Raw genomic sequence first — 17,838 nt, forward strand, 5'->3', positions numbered from 1 at the left:
AGCTCAGCATGATTATTATTTTTTTTTTATTTTTTATTTTTTCCTTGCGTTATGCGGGCCTCTCACTGTTGTGGCCTCTCCCACCTGCGGAGCACAGGCTCCGGACGTGCAGGCTCAGCGGCCACGGCCCACGGGCCCAGCCGCTCCGCGGCATGTGGGATCCTCCCGAAACGGGGCACGAACCCGCGTCTCCTGCATCGGCAGGCGGACTCTCAAGCACTGCGCCACCAGGGAAGCCCTCAGCATGATTATTTTAATCTTCATCCATATTGTTGTATATATCAGTAATTCATTTCTGCTTATTTCTGAATAGTATTCCATTATACGGATCTACCCCAATTTATCTATTCACCACTGATAGACATGTGAGTTGTTTCAGTCTTAGTCTATTACAGATAAAGTTGCTATGAGTATTTTTGTACAAGTCTTTGTATGGATGTATACTTCCATTTCTCTTGGGTAAATACCTGCAAGTAGAATGGCTGGATCATTGGTAAATGTATGTTTTATTTTTTACAAAATACCTGTTTTCCATACTGGTTTGATCCTTTTACATCTCTCCCAGCAGTGTATGAGAGTTGTATCTTCTTCACGTTGCGGCCAACACTTGCTATGCTCAGTATTTTTAATTTTAGATAGTTTGATAGGTGTGTAATTTTTTCTCACTCTAGAATCCCTAATGATTAATCTTGTCAAACATCTTTTCATATGCTTATTTTCCATATGTATATCTTTGAATCTTTTATCTTTTTCTGGAGTTTTGAGAGTTCTTTATATATTCTGGAAATTAGTCCTTTATCCAATGTGTAAGTTCCTAAGTATTTTCTCCCATTCTGGGACTCATCTTTTCATTCTCTCAGTAGTGTCTTTTGCAGGGCAGAAATTCTTAATTTTGATGGTAGCTAATTTATCTATTTTATTCTTTTATGGATTATGCTTTGGTGTTGTATCTAAGAAATCTTACCTAACTCAAGGTCATAAAATTTTTCACTTGTTTTGCTCTAGAAGTTTTATAGTTTTATGTTATACATTTAGATCTTTGAACCAATTTGAGTTCATTTCTGTATATGGTTTGCGGTATGTGGGCCTCTCACTGTCGCGGCCTCTCCCATTGCGGAGCACAGGCTCCGGACGAGCAGGCCCAGCGGCCATGGCTCACGGGCCCAGCCGCTCCACGGCACGCGGGATCCTCCCAGACCGGGGCACGAACCCGTATCCCCTGCATCGGCAGGCGGACTCCCAACCACCGCGCCACCAGGGAAGCCCTCTGTATATGGTTTGGATGGAAGTTATTTTTCTTTTTTGAACCTGGATGTTCAGTTGTTTCAGCATCATTTGTTGAAAAGACTATCGTTTCTCCTCTCAAATGCCTTTGAACCTGAAAGTCAGTTGTCCACAACTCTCTACTTCTGAACTTTCCATTCTGTTCCTTTGATTTTTTTTTGTCTATCTTTACCCTACTATCACAATGTCTTGAAAGTGTAGCTTCATAGCCCTTGAAATCAGTTACTGTTAGTTCTTCAACTTTGTTCTTTTTCAACGTTGTTTTAGTTATTCTAAATTTTATTTCCATATAAAATTTGGAAGTAGCTTGCCTATTTCTACAGAAAAGCCTACTGGGATTTTGATCCATAAATCAATTTGGGGAGAATTGATATCTTATCAATATTGAATCTTCAGATCCATGAATACATTATATCTCTCCATTTATTTAGGTCTTCCTTAATTTCACCCAGCAATATTTTTCAGTTTTCAGTGTGCAAGTCTTTTACATATTTTATCAGATTTATTCTAAGTGTTTTATATGTTTGATTCTATTATAAGTAGTATTTTTAAAGTTTGATTTCTGATTGTTTGTTGAGATAAATTAATCTTTTTTATGTTGATCTTGTACCCTGAAAACTTGATAAACTCATTTATTAGTTCCAGTAGCAATTTTGTACTTTCTATCAGGTTTTCTACATAATTATGTTATCTGCAAATATAGTTCTACTTCTCCCTTTCCATTCTGAATATCTCTTTTTTTGTTGTTGCTCTATTGCACTGGCTAGAACCTTCAGTGCAATGTCAAGTAGAAGTAATGAGAGTAGACATCCTTGCTATTGTCCTGATCCTGGAGAGAAAGTACTTTGTCCTTCACCATTAAATATGATGTTAGGTTTTTTGTAGAAGTCATTTATCAAGTTGAGGAAGTCTCCTTCCATTCCTAGTCTACTGAGGGCTGATTTTTTCTTTAATCAGGAATGGATGTTAGATTCTTTCATTGTTTTCCTGCATCTATTGCAATAATTATGTGATTTTTCCCTTCTTTTCTTTTCTTAATTTGTTTATTTATTTTTGGCTGCTTTGGGTCTTCATTGCTTCACGCAGGCTTTCTCTAGTTGTGGCGAGCAGGGACTACTCTTCATTGCAGTATGCAGGTTTCTCTTGTTGCAGGGCACGGACTCTAGGTGAATGGGCTTCACTAGTTGTGGCACATGGGCTCAGTATTTGTGTCTCACAGGCTCTAGAGTGCAGGTTCATTAGTTGTGGTGCATGGGCTTTGTTGCTCCGTGGCATGTGGGATCTACCCGGACCAGGGTTGAAATCCATGTCTCCTGCACTGGCAGGTGGATTCTTAACCACTGCCCCACCAGAGATGTCCTGATTTTTATTTTTTAGTGTACTAAGTTGGGTAAATTGATTTTCAAATATTAAACCAACCGTTCATTCTTGAGATAAACCCAATTGGTCGTGATGTATCATCATTTTATATAATACTGGATTTGATATGCTAAAATTTTGTTAAGAATTTTTGCCTCTGTGTTCATGAGAGATATTGATCTATAGTTTTCTTGCAATGTCATTGTCTAATCTTGATAAGGTGAAAGTTGGCCTTATAAATAAGTTGGGAAATATTCCCTTCTCTTCAACTTTCTGGTAGAGTTTGTGTAGAATTGACATTATTTTATTCCTTAAATGTTCGGTAGAATTTATCAGTTAAGCCACTTGGACTTGAAGCTTTCTTTGTTGGAAGGTTTTAAACTGCACATCCAATTTCTTTAATAGCTGTATTTTTTTTTTTTTTTTTTTTTTTTTTTTTTTTTTTTACTGCTGTTCACGGCCCTCTCACTGTTGTGGCCTCTCCCGTTGCGGAGCACAGGCTCCGGACGCGCAGGCTCAATGGCCATGTCTCACGGGCCTAGCCACTCCCCGGCATGTGGGATCTTCACGGATGGGGGCACAAACCCGTGTCCCCTGCATCGGCAGGCGGACTCTCAAACACTGCACCATGAGAGAAGCCCTAATATCTATATTCTTGAAAAACTTTAGTAGTCCTTGTCTTTCAAGGAATTTGTCCATTTCATCTTGAATTTATTGTTATATTCTATATATTCTCTTACTATCCTTTTAATATCTATAGTATTTTTCTGTTTTCCATTTTATTTATTTCTACTTTGATCTTTATTGTGTTCTTTCTTCTCTTACTCTGTGATTAATTTGCTCTCGTTTTCCCAGATTAAGGTGGAAGTTGTGGAAGCTGAGTACAGATTTAGCAATATCCCACATGTTGACATATTATGTTTTCACTTTCAGTGAGTTCAAAATAGTTTCTGATTTCCTTTTTGATTTCTTCTTTGACCACAAAGCTACTCAGAAGTGTATTGTTTAGTTTCCAAATATTTGGAGCTTTTTCAGATTTGTTAATTTCTAATCTATTTCCATTGTGTTAGGAGACATTTATTGAATGACTAAAACCATTTTAAATTTTTTAAAGTATTTTTTAATTTATTTTTTTGTGGCTTTGGATCTTTTTTGCTTCGCCTGGGCTTTCTCCAGTTGTGGCGAGCTGGGTCTACTCTTCACTGCAGTGCACCTGTTTCTCACTGGATGTCTTCTCTTGCTGCAGAGCACAGGCTCTAGGTGCATAGGCTTCAGTAGTTGTGGCACCCAGGCTCTGGAGTCCAGGCTTAGTAGATGTGACGTACATGTTTAGTTGCTCTGCGGCATGTGGGATCTTCCCGAAACAGGGAATGAACCCGTGTCCCCTGCATTGGCAGGCAGATTTTTAAACACTGAACAACCAGGGAAGTCCCTATTCCTGTATTCTTAATCTTTTGTGTAGATCCATATTCCAATCTGCTGTCATTTTCCTTCTGCTTGAAAATACTTCTTTTAACATTTCTTAAAGTGAAAGTCTACTAGTAATGAATTCTTTCAGCTTTTGTATGTTTGAGACAGTCTTTATTTTGCTTTTGTTTTGACAGATTTGGATATAGAATTCTAGCTTGATAGAATTCAATTCACTACTTTAAAGATGTTATTTTGCTTTGTTCTCATTTACATTGTTTCCAACAAAAATTCTGTTGTCATTGTTATCTTTGTTCCTCTGTATGTAGTGTATAGTTTTTTCCTCTGGTAGCTTTTAAATTTTTCTCTTTATTGTTGGTTTTGAGCAATTTGATTATTTTCTGTGCCTTGGTGTAGTTTTGTCCATGTTTCTTATGTTTAAAGATCATTGATCTTCTTGACTTTGTGGCTTTATAGAGTTTACCATTTTGGAAAGATTTTGGCTATTATTTCTTCAAATTTTTGCATTTCTCCTCTCCTTCATGGACTCTAAGTACACATGTATTAGGCCACTTGAAGTTGTTGCACAGCTCACTGATGCTCTATTCAGTTTTGTTGTTGTTTAGTTTTGTTACCCTTTTTGTTTCATTTTGGATAGTTTCTATTACTATGCCTTAATGCTCACTGACCCTTTCTTCTGCAGTGCCTAATCAGCCATTAAACTCGTTCAATATCTTTTTCATTTAGACATTGCTTTTAATCTATAGAAGCTCAATTTTGGTCTCCTTTACCTTTTCCATGCCTGTACTTAACATTTTCGGTTTTTAGTCTAGGTTTTCTAACATATGAAATACAGTTATAATAACTTTACTTCAGGTATAATAACTTTTTAAATGTTCTTTTCTGCCAATTCTAACATCTGTATAGATTATGGCTTAGTTTTGATTGATTGCCTTTTCTCCTCACTATGGGTCATATTTTCCTACTTCTTTGCAGGCTTGGCAATTTTTCATATGATCCCAGATATTGTGAGTTTTTGTTTATTGTGTGTTATAGATATTTATATTCCTGTAAAATGCTTGGGCTTTGTTCTGGGTGAAATTAAGTTACTCAAAACAATTTTATTGTTTTAGGTCTAGATTTTAAGATTAGTTGGATAGGAGTCCAAGTACCCTTTAGTCTGGAGTGCATTATTTGCAACTACTGAGACAAGTCCTTTCTGAGTATCTTGAGGTTTTCCAGTCTGACTTGTAGGAACAGATTTTATTCCTACAACCCTGTGTGATATCCAGTTATTCTTATTATTAATCCTTTCATGTGGTTCTTTTCCTGGCATCAAGCAATTCCTCACACAAATGTACTGACCAATACTTTGTTGAATTCTCAAGAGATCCCTATGCATATCTCCAGAGTTCTTTGTCTGTGCACTTCTTTTGTCTCTGATACTCTGCTTTGTGAACTCTAGTTACCTTGGTTTTCCCAGACTCTCAGCTCCATTTCCTCAGTCAGGGAGTCCACCAGTCTCTGCCTGTGCTTCTCTTCCTTGTACCATGACCTGTAAACTCTCTCAGAGAAGTACATTAGGGTGATTATAGGAATCATTTCATTTATTGCCCATCTCATGGGGATTACTGAACTTTATTGCCTGAGGTCCAGTATATTGAAAATTGTTTTGTCATAAGTTCTGTCTTATTATTTCATTGCTTCAGGTGCAAGGTTAAATTGGTCCTTTTTAATTCCTCTTTGCCAGAATCCAATAGCATTCTTTAAGTGTGTTTTGTTTGATACAGGGTCCAATTAAAGATTAGGCATTGCATGTCTTGTCTTTGTTTCCTTTAATCTAGAATATTTCCCTGCTATTTTTTTTTTTTTGGTCTTTTATGACATTGGCATTTTTGAAGAGTCTAAGCCAGTTGTCTTATAAATTGGCCCACAAACTGGATTTGTCTGTTTCCTCATTAGATTCAAAGTAAACTTTTTGGGGAAGAATACTATGTGGGTGATGTAATCTTCATACTTCATCACTTCAGGTGACCCAGTGCTAAGTTTGATCACTTGATTAAGGTGGTATCTTCTATATCTCTCCATTGTAAAGTTATTTTTACCCTTGGTAATTGATAAATCATATGTGGGTTGATACTTTGGAATCATTGAACATTCTACTTTCAAATAACTCTTCACTCAACTGTGCATCAATGATAATCCTTGTCTGAATCGATTATTATATTGACAGTTGCAAAATGACACTTTCCTAATTCTATCTTTCCTTTTGCATTTATTAGCTGACATTATTCTATAAAGTACAGCCCCCCCACTTTCCTTTTGAGTATCATTATGAACTCATGTGCTTTTTTTTTATTAACTATTTTATAACTTATTGTAATGGTAATGTTATTCTTCGGAATGTTCCTTTTGTCCCGATTTGGCCAAAGCCACCTCTGTTATTGTTTAACCACACGATGCTTTTTTATTACTAGAATAATTTCTAATATATTACTACTCACAAATAGGACCTGAGAAAGAGACTGCAGAAGGTGTGGTCTTATTCAGACTCTTCTTAGGAGTCTGCCTTCTTCCTGTGTACTCTTAACCCAAAGTGAGGCTTTCGGGTTGGAAGGAGATACTTCGGATTTAAACTACAGATCAGTGTCACCTTATTCTAATCCCTATTCCCTTTTTTCTAGGCATACCATATCTACTGCCATCTTAATCCTTCTGTTGGGCACCTCTCTCCTCTTCTATATTTATTTACAACAGTCAAGAGCAGCAATTGGCCAACCTGCCCCTATCCAGTTCTGCAGTCCACATGCCCCAAGACCTCCTTTTACCTCTTCTACCTACTCAAGTAACTATTTTACCACGAATTTAATTACCTGTGTTTCCATTTATAGGATCTTACCTAGCCTTATGGCCTGCTGCCTCTGCCAATTTAAAAATATTACTGAGGTTGTCTGTAAGACAGTCAAGCTGCATTGTGACAGTGAATGCCTGACAGATGTTACACATTGTGGTGAGTCTCAATTGCAGGATAATAAATTTTTAATTTAATATTTTTATTTTTAATCAATGATGATAAATTTTAAAATTAATGATGTAATTGCATTATTTTAATTCATTCATTCAGAGTTCCAGCTCCCTAAGTTTCTAAGAATTACCCCCTTGCTAAAAATCAGATTCTTGGTTACATTATTAAGCTACTAATATCTCAGTTACATTGTTAGCTTAATAATGTAACTGATCCGCATACATAAAAGAACAAGAGAAAGGAATGGAAGGGGGAAGGGAATTAACATTAATGGCCTCATATCCTATGCTGTGCCCTCTGCAAATGAGAACTTATTGATATAGTGCCTCACAGTTTGTAAACTGATTTTATATATATTAGGTCTCAAGTACCCTTTGTCTTATAGGGCAAGTGTAAATATATTTTTGTTTATTTTGTTTGATTCTGCAATTTTATAAAGAGTACAAGTAATGCTGTTTTATGTCCTATTTGGAGCCTGAGAATTTCTGGTTCCATAACCAGAAGCTGCTACCTAGCCCTTCTAATGGAATGGAGAGCTAGTTTATTCTTAGACTGTCCAGCTCTGAACTTGCTCTGAATCTCAGGCTTTTCTATCCACAAAACGCTCAGGGGCTTTCAACTGTTTTTCTGTATATTAGATTTATTGGCACTAACTTTTTAAAAAGCGCGGGCACGCGTTCTCTGGCGCAGTCTTCTTGCGCCCTGAGCCGCGCACGTGCTGTGATGATAGGATTTTGCAGTCAGTACCTTTTGCGGTTCCCATTGGGGGTGACAAAACCTTGCTGCTGTGGGAGCTGAGCTCTCGACCCACGGCCGAGGCCTTGCAAGTGAGACGAGCCGGAGCAGAGGGAAGGGTGGAGGAAGCCGCCCCACGCCCCAGTAACTGGGCGGCCCGGGGTAGTGCTTCAGTACCTCAGCTGCCTGTGTTCTCCGCTGAGAGGAATCTTAGTTCTAGAGATGACCTCAGCAATCAGCTCTCCCCCATAGATTTTTGAGAGATAGTTCCCAACAGAAGGCATTGCCTCCTAATGCTTCTAGAAGCTTAGGATTTCATAGCGAACCTTGTTCATGAAATAAGAAGTGTTTGGAGTTCCAGGCTCACCACAGTTACCTGTGGCGAATGGCTGGGGGAATATAAGGGAATGGGCGGTTTTGTTTACTGGGCCTGAAATTTACTGCACTTACTTAGTGTGGGACCGCCCTACAGCTTTCTCTCTTCACAGTCTTCTCCCGGTTTGGCCTTCTGTATTTGGTCTGAGTCTTCCCAAACGCAGCAGTGACCTGTCCTGTGTTCTATGCCATCATCAAGTTTTATTCAGCAATGGATGCCCACAGAGCCCAAAAGGCATGCGGCCAGAAGCAGCTTTTTCACACATCTCCAGTGAAGGTGGGTCCAAATGTGGAATTCCTCGCTCTACTGGGATGATGTGCTGAATTTAAAACTAATAGGCCATCGGGAATTCCCTGGCTGTCCAGTGGATGGGACTCTGCACTTTCACTGCTGAGGAGCCGGGTTCAATCCCTGGTCTGGGAACTAAGATACCGGGGGGTGTGGGGGGGCTGGGGGGGGGGAATGGCCAGCATTTCTACAGCACTGTGGTGTACAGAATGCTCTCAGATGCACTGCTCCACTGATCCCCCAGTTCCCCAGTTGTTTCTTTTTTGTTAGATGAAGACACTCGAACTCAGGATGGTTAAGTGACTTACTTAAGGTTCATGACAGTAAACGTGGAAACTAGAGGCCAAACCCAAACTTAACTGATGTTAAACCCCATGTCATTTTATGCTGCCCCTTAATTTAAGAAATCTTCACAAGAGTCTTCCTTATATTTACTTTTATGTGGATTTTAAATGTGTGAGGTTGACAATTTTTTTAAATTTATTTATTTATTTATTTTTAGCCGTGTTGGGTCTTGTTGCTGCGCGCCTGCTTTCTCTAGTTGCGGCGAGCAGGTGTTGCTCTTCGTTGCCTTGCGTGGGCTTCTCATCGCGATGGTTTCTCTTGTTGCAGAGCACGGCTTCTAGGCACGCGGGCTTCAGTAGTTGTGTCTCACAGGCTCTAAGTACAGGCTCAGTAGTTGTGGCACACGGGCTTAGTTGCTCTGTGGCACGTGGGATCTTCCTGGACCAGGGATCGAACCCATTTCCCTTGCACTGGCAGGTGGACTCTTAACAATTGTGCCACCAAGGAAGTCCCAAGCTTGACAAACTTTGGTCAGATGTAACATAAAGTAGCCTTCATCATCAACATCACTCTCAAACTGCCTATTCAGAACTCCCTTCGGATTCCAGAAAATGGTTAAAATATTCTTTAATGCATTGTAGAAACATTATTCTATATCAACATGCCATCCAAGTTTACTTTCCCAGAATTAACATTTCATTATGTGCCTCCATTCAGCCACCATTCCTTTTTCAAGGACCTTTTCAATTCCTCTGAATAAGTGAGTGAGGCTTAGATTTCCCAGACCTTTCACTTTATAATTTTGTGTCTTCTCTGACTGGCTTCTTGCTCTGACTACTTCCTACTGACCTTGCTGCCTATTCTCACCCACATTTCTTTTCTCACTGATTTCACCTATATTGAATCTGAGAACTCTCCTCAGATGGGACTCCAGGTACACTACCTCCCACTTCTGTAACTTATTTAACACCCACTTCAATCCTGGCTGTACTCTCTGGGATTGAAATGATTTTGTGTCAGACATTCTTTAATTTGCGGACCCTGCGACCATTTCACATAGCACTCAGATATGACAGATGGTCCTGGAAAGAGTATGAAACAGTTACTTGGTATCAGTGGTAAGTAATGAGTTCTTTTCTTATATTGGACATTAAGACCATTCCATAAGCATAGGTTGTGAGATTTTCACAGCATAAAACCCGTCACTGATAGAGTAATGAAGAAAATGTTCTCCAAGTCACTATAGAGTTGAGAGGAAAGGGCATTCGTTTTATATTTCTTTATTTAATGCAGAGCCTTAGTTTACTACCCACACCCCCGAAATTGTTCCCTTCTTTACTTATGCATTCTTTTTCAATTTTATTTATTTATTTATTCATTTGCTTGCACCGGCTCTCAGCTGCAGTAGGCGGGCTCCTTAGTTGCAGCTCAAGGGCTCCCCAGTTGTGGCATGTGGGCTCCCCATTTGCAGCAGGCAGGCTCCTTTAGTTGTGGCTTACAGGCTCCTTAAATGTTGCATGCAAACTCTTAGTTGCAGCATGCATGTGAGACCTAGTTCCCTGACCAGAGATCGAACCCGGGCCACCTGCATTTAGACCAAGGAGTCTTAACCACTGCACCAGCATGGAAGTTCCAATTATGTGTTATTTTATTCATTGACAGGTATACATACTTCTTAGCTTTTTTCCCCTGTGTTTTTTATAAATACAGAAAAGAGAATAATATCTTAAAATAAAATGAAGGAAAGGTCTAATGTATCTGAATTTTTCTCAGTAGCACGAAGGGAAATGTTTGCCAGCAAGAACTGTGGCAAGGTTAACCCAGATGTGAACTGTCTCTACTACCCAGGGGCTCAGAGCCCTTCTGAAGATTCCTAATTGTCCAGGACAGCTCCATTATGACTCACTGCACAGGATGTAGCCTCCCATGTGACACTCAACATTTAAAAATTAATCTTCATTTCTACTTCCCAGCAGGCAGCTTCAGTTGGAGAAAGTAATTTCATTTTTTTTATGTACTCATTCATTCACTCAGTCAACAGACTATCACTCCTCTATGATATGACAAGATCTATGCTTGTTTCTGGTAACAAGGAAAGAATAATATATGGTTCCTTCAAGCACTTATGGAGCTCATAAACTAGTGACAGAGGAAGATGCACAAACAAATCAATAAAGAATTAACAATGCTTTGACTTTATTTGTATTATTTGAATTTTTGTGACTATATTTATATACTATACCCTGTTCAAAATGGAAATAGACATTTAAGAAAGAACTAGTGATGTAAAAAATCCACAGTAATATGTAAGTTCTTTAGAGAGTTAAGACTGGAAATATTTGCACTCTCAAAGAAGCCTGTTAACGCAGAGAACCTCTAATTATTTTCGTTGCTTCATTTACATTTATAGAGGTATACGTATTCCCTCTTCTAACAGGGGTTAGTAACTTGGGGAGGGGGTGCTACAGATTAAGGTCCTAATTCAGTGGCAGGTCCATCTTGTCTCCTCTTCAGGTTATATTCTCAAGCAGGAGCCACAGGATGAGAGGAGTAAAACAGTTAACTTCCTTTGCTTAACCCCAGCACCATAATAGGCTTCTGCTGGGCTTCCTTGGTGGCTTTCATCATCACTTTCACCACCAGAGGTCAGGGAACCTTCCGGTTAATCAGGGGCCCTGAAAATGATGCAGAAAAGTACTGACTTAAAAATAATAAATAACATTTAGGGCTCACTGTGAACTCATTGCTTAAAATGTCCTAATTAATCTTCACAACCACTCTATGAAATTGGTATTGATAAATCTCAGGTATATCCAAAATAAGTCTCTGTGTAGGGTGGTGATATTTTTAGGTCTTTTATGTCTTTAGGTTCGTCTCAGCACCAGACGTAAGACGGTTCAACATAATACGCTTGCCCTAAACAGCTCCAGATGCCAAGAATTGGCAAATTACTACTTTGATTTCCGTGGGTGGTCAAAAAGGACCATCAAGGTAAACTCTGTAGATTTTCTTTGACTAACCAGACTCTTTTCAACATTGAACTCCTAGACTTTAGAGAGAAGAATAGAACAGGGCTATGGGAAGGAGTTGTGAGAGACTTCCACGTGGAAGTATCTGAGCATTGGCCTGCCACCTAGAATTAGTGATAAACTCAATGACTTGGATGGTGGTGTCCATAATTTTCTCCAGTATTTGTATGGTATATCCTAAAAAAATAGTGGTCCATATCTAGTCATTCATTTGCAAGTCTCAGTTGATTTTGAAGGGGTAGCATACCTAAACTATTACCTGGGATTGCTGGAGTTTAGTTTTTATTTATAACAACAGTATATGTTGAAGTTTAGCCTTTAATTCAAAATCCTAACAGCTTCGGGATCTTTCTAACCTTGAAGAAAGGGAAAATGAAGATATTGTGACACGATTTCAGAAGCAAAGCCTGAAGTTCTTCTGTGCTTTAGAGGTGGTGTTGACCTCCCACGAGTGCAGGAGTCCCTGAGTTAGCATGGCTGAGGAACTTTTGGATAAGTTGAAGGAAGGTCTGTTTTCCAGTATCTGTGTGTGTGGGGAGGTGAGGGAGTGGGATTTCTCTTTCTTTCTTTCTTTCTGATACTCAACTTTTCAGATACATCATCATCTTTTCTAAGCAACTGAAAGCCTGGGCAGAATTTTTCTGCCTGACAATATAGGTTTTTATCTTAGGCAATACCTGACAGCACCTTAAACTTTAGAATTTTAGAACTGACTGCCTGCCAAGAAGCTTAGGAGTAGGGAAAATTAGTTAGTTTTTTTGTTTTGTTTATTTGGGGTTTTTTTTGTTTGTTTGTTAATAATTTGTTTTGTGCTAAAAATAGTCCTTCAAATGCACATGTCTTCTGGCCTTCAGTTATCCCAACAAAATCATTGTCTAAAGATCGAAATAAACTCTTGTGTAAATGTTCAGTCCTTTGCCTCTTATAGAAGGGCCTGAGCATAAAAAGTAAATGTAGATCCCCAGAAAGGGGATTCCGATAGGTACTGAGTTTTTTCCTAGCATCCATGGCACTTGGGCTTAGGGTTTTAAGTCAGAGACAGGGCTGTTAGCGAATGGGGTGGAGGAGGCTCCACCATCCACCTGAGTGGGTGATGGTTGAGTAGAGGCCAGATCATCTGCACTACAATCAAATCTATCTCACTGTATGAATCCAGTCCTTTATGCAGAGGAGAGCAGGGTCTGTAGCAGTGTAGCCTCAGCTTGTCTATTTGAAATCTGTGAGTAATATGAGATTTGTGCCACGTTCTTGGTTTGCATTTCCCATCTAATATGTTAGGAACTTCCAGAATAGGTCTGAGCAGTAAAAATATGCCATGCCAGGGTACACCTGCAATGGAGACTTTCACCCATAACCCAGTGTTGTGCCTGCCCTTAATCACTAAGATAATGATCTAAGAATCACAGATGCATTTTTAGTTTTAAACGTATAACCTAGAAATCATTTATTCATATAGGCATTTTAAATTCATCTGTTTTGGTTGGATTTAGGGTCATTATCATTCCTTATGAAAAGGAAGGTAACCCAGAAGCTTGCTGTTCAGAAAGCTATGACAGATGCATTCCAGAAATTGCTGATTGTGGTTTTAGGTAAGACCTTTTTGATTGTTGTTGAAGTGCTTCAGTTTCAGTGAGCAAATAAACTTATTTGAAAAATTAACTGGATGAAAATAATGGTTATCTAAAACATTACATATTCTTTCATTCACCATATGCTTTCACAGCAGGAGTCTTACATTTGTTCTTTGTGGCATTTATGAGAAAAACAACAGCAAATATTATTGTCCCCAGTGTTTAGATGTAAAATCACTTGCCTCAGTTCATACAGAAAGTGTTTGATCCAGTTCTTCTTCAATTGCTTGCTTATCATACAGAATAGGGTAGTGATTATAAGCCTTGGACACCTGTGTTTGAGTCCTAACTTTGTCTCTTAGATTTTGTTGTTCTTGTTGTTGCAATTTTAGGTTTTTCTAGCCAGAGACATTTGAAGGTATTTAATATCTCTAAGCTGCAATTTCTTTATCTGCAAATAGGGTTAGTAATTCAGCTTCCCACCAAATGGGGGATATTGTAAGAGTAAATGAGATGATGAATGTAAAAAGCTTAGAACTATGCCTGAAACATAGTAAGCAAAGTATATTGACTATTATTATTACCGTTGTTTTCTTGTTGAAGAGTTTATTAGATTATGTTTTTGGAATCAGTTTAATTTCAGTTTTCATTTCTGATATATTTGGTGAATATGATTCTTATATAATAATCAGCTACGTTTTTGTGAGTCTTGAAAGTGGTCATGCTATTGAATAGCGTTGATTGTGTTCCCTGTCGAGTTATAAACGGTGAGAATGTCACAGGCTGTGCCCAAAGGAAACTTTATGATTAGTAGATTCCCGGAACAGAATTGCTCCCCTGCTTCACAGCCCTGCAGGCTGAGAGACTGAGAAAACCTAGCTAAGTTGTCAGAGACCTTATTTGCTTGTAAGAGTTGACCCTGGATTGGTCTTGGCCTTCCAACTTGGGCAGTCCTTCCAGTGAAGTTTGACTTCCCTGGTCATCAGGCAGAATCTCCATCAGCTGTCAACTCTTGGTAACAACCTTTAAGAACCAAAGTGAATGCCTGGGTTGTTTGTGCCTATTATGCCAAGGTACTCCTTATATGTACACAAAACTCCTTAGATCAAAAAGCCTGGTGGCTCTAGCTTGCCTTGAGGAAAGCTGTATTGTCCAAAGGGTACATGAGCCAGTTTCTGCCGGTGCAGTGTTCAAATGCTCTATCTCTCTGTCTCTGTCTCCAAAGCTTTGTTCATTGTATCTGGTAGAATTTTGGTCCCAAGGGGTAGGCACTTGCCTTGCTTCTAATAGGAAGTATCTATTATAGTCCAGTGGTATGTCTCCCAGGTTTGAACTCACTTTGACCCCCACCTAATGCTTTCCTATTTAATTGTATTGTGATTGAACATTTTTGCTTCCACAGCTTTTAATTTCTATGTCCTTATTCCTTAGTTCTTATTTCTAAGATCAAAAAGTTTTGAACCATAGTTGATACTTCTATATATGTTTTCACAAATAATTATGATAAAAACTGAAGTGTCGGGGCTTCCCTGGTGGCGCAGTGGTTGAGAGTCCGCCTGCCGATGCAGGGGACACGGGTTCGTGCCCCGGCCAGTCCAGGAAGATCCCATGTGCCGCGGAGCAGCTGGGCCCGTGAGCCATGGCCACTGAGCCTGTGGGTCCGGAGCCTGTGCTCCGCAACGGGAGGCCAAAACAGGGAGGGGCCCCCGTAACAAAAAAAAAAAAAAAAAAAAAACAAACTGAAGTGTCAGATGAGGGAACTTCTAGGAAAATGCTCTTATTTTCTGCTTTTAGAAGTCAAAAGAATGTCTAATTATTCAGTGCTACCATTGTATATAGGAAGTTTTAGAACAAGAAAACTTATGAATTGACCCTTGTTAACTTTAATACAGAAAGTGGTAAAACAGCTGTGGCATATAGACCCTGTGAACAGGTCACAGATGCTAGACCGAAGAGAAGCTACAGGATTTAATTCAAGTATGTGGAGATAAAAGCTCAAGGGGTCCACAGCCAGTGTAGCCATAATTCAAAACAACCAGCAGGATTTGGAAGACTTTGGCATATCTACTCAGCTCTTTCTTCCTTAGGAAAAGGTGAAACTCTGAAAGTGATATTGAGGCAGGGAATTTCCAGGACTTTTCCAAGTCCTCAGCCTTGTCTCTGGTCCCTTATTTGAAGTTTGGAGAGCAGGATTGAGGGCCACCAGTGTACGTCTACGGCTGTGGACACAGGAGAAGACACAGGCCTTTTAGAACTCCCCTCAAATAGAATTGCAGGGATTTGGGAACAAAGTAACTATGGTCGTAAGTGTGATTATGCTACACTGTTCAAAAACTATTCATGCCTTTCAAGTAAGGTATATTACCCAGATCTCAACATCTCATATATATCTTGTGTTAAATATTTTGCCAAAGAACCTTACTGTAAATCAGTTATATGGATACCTCGAATTAGGGATTAAGTTGTCAACATAATTTCTGGAAGAAAACATTAATGTACTGCATATAGGATTTTTATTTAAAAGGAGCAAAAAATGTGTTTCATGTCATTGAGAGCTTAATTTTTGGCTAGATTTCTGATTATTTAACTCACCCCAATGTTGCAAAGTTTGTTTTGAAGAGAAGAAAGTAGAGAAAGAAAAGGTGGTTATGTTCTGAAAAATGAAAAAACATTGAAAGTTTTTCCTGTACAAAGTAATTATTTTAATTTTAATTCAGTTTAAATCACTCAAGGAAACTTGAAATGTATCCATGTTTGGGCTATAAGAAGTCTAGCTTCCTGTGAAATGTGAGAGGAAAGGATTCGTATTGATACTAAAGATTTTGGAAACCTGGTCATAACAACAGATCCACTCCTAAATGAAGCCAATCTTGGAATCAGTTCCATTTAGGAACCATTATGTGCTAGGCAGTGGAGATAAGATGAAGCTCCTTCTCTCTTGGAATTTAGGTGTTAAAGGTGTACCAGACAATTAAAAAGGACTAAAATTAAATAGATTATGAAAAGGACTGTGAAGAAAGTAAAGTGGGTGTTAGTTACAGTATTTCAAGAAAATTACTTAACATGCTGACTTTAACATTCTAAGTGTCTTCTCCATGTGTTCACACAGGGTAGACCTCTGAAAAGTGACACTGTAGTTTTTTCTAGAATAATGGCTCTGTTGAGACAAGGTGGGCCATGCTAATGTAAAGGGCCATTGACTTGGTTTTAAACTCTCTTTCCCAGAATGAATTGCTCATCTGCCCCAAACCCCTCCTACAGAAATTCTGGAGTCATCACTGATTCAGTGGTAACCCTTAGTAACACAGTTGTGAATGAATAATGAGACGTGAATACTGAGAGTTTGGAGGAAATGGCAACATTTTAGCATAATTGTAAGGAGTGTCCCCCTTCCACCACCCTAACCGGTGCTCATTTTGCAGGTCAGCTACTTTTCTTGTCAGCCGTGTGACCAAAGGGAGCAAGAATGTCTCTCAGACTTCAGCTTTGAGAAGGAAGAGTTCAGATTGCCAGAACTGGACTAGCACTTTTGAATTTCCCAGAATGCCAGGTCCTGTGGTTTCCTCAGGAAGCTCTGCATCCTTCCCACTCCCCTCCACCACTGGGCTGCTGGAGACACCCATTAGAATGGCTCAAATGTGAACAATGACAAGAACAAATTCTGTAGGGGTGGTGGAATAACTTGTTCACAGCATAGGCCTGGTCCTGTTGATATTAGGATTCTTTAATTCTGGCATCCTGGGATAGCAGCTCTTTTTAGACCTGAGAAGGAACAGCTCAGGGGTGTACAACAATTTCAGATGAAACTAACTAATATTCAATGTCTATCTCTAACTACTCTGTTGTTGATTTCTATTAGTCATTTTTCTCCTGGTTTTAGCTCTGATGTGGGGATTACAGAGGAGTCAACATTTAAATCTTCATAATCTGTGTATTTGTAGCTTCAGCATCATTACTGACCCATAGTTTTTTTATGGTTTGGGAAGAGTTATTGATTTCATGTATCATGTAAAGGATTCACAATGATGATAGAGCAGCTAAGATTACAGTAATGGCTAGTAAATTGTTCACATTTTCTCTACCTGTGCATCTATTGTATATATATGAGTTAGTTTAGATGTCAGTATTAGTGAAATAATATAGAGGACTAGAGAACTTATTTTAAAAATCACTATTGTGTGATGATGAAAGCGTAAAAGTTCTTCCATAATCGGTGATGTTGTGTCTTGAGAGCCTAGATGAAATTGATATGCCTTAGTGATAATACAGGACTTTAGCCTATGATTTAACTTTGACAAAGCTACATCACTTTTTACTTTTATCTCATTTATTGAGAAAGACATAATCATTATGGTGTTGGCTTGAAACTAGTTGAAAAGGACTTGAGTCCTTCCTTATTTTACATTTACATAGGTAGGATCTTGAAACATAGGATATGATGTAGGGCATTTGTGTAACCATTCTAGGTTAGGAGTAGCA

At 38.9% G+C, this 17,838-nt stretch overlaps 1 pseudogene; it reads left to right on the forward strand.

Moving 5' to 3' along the window:
* Positions 1–16,883, forward strand: part of LOC103074634 (RAD52 motif-containing protein 1-like) — a 47,725-nt pseudogene extending 30,842 nt beyond the window's left edge.
* Positions 16,884–17,838: the final 955 nt, after the last annotated feature.

The sequence above is a fragment of the Lipotes vexillifer genome, unplaced genomic scaffold (assembly GCF_000442215.2).
Source record: "Lipotes vexillifer unplaced genomic scaffold, Lipotes_vexillifer_v1.1 scaffold1185, whole genome shotgun sequence".
Taxonomy (NCBI): Eukaryota; Metazoa; Chordata; class Mammalia; order Artiodactyla; family Lipotidae; genus Lipotes; species Lipotes vexillifer.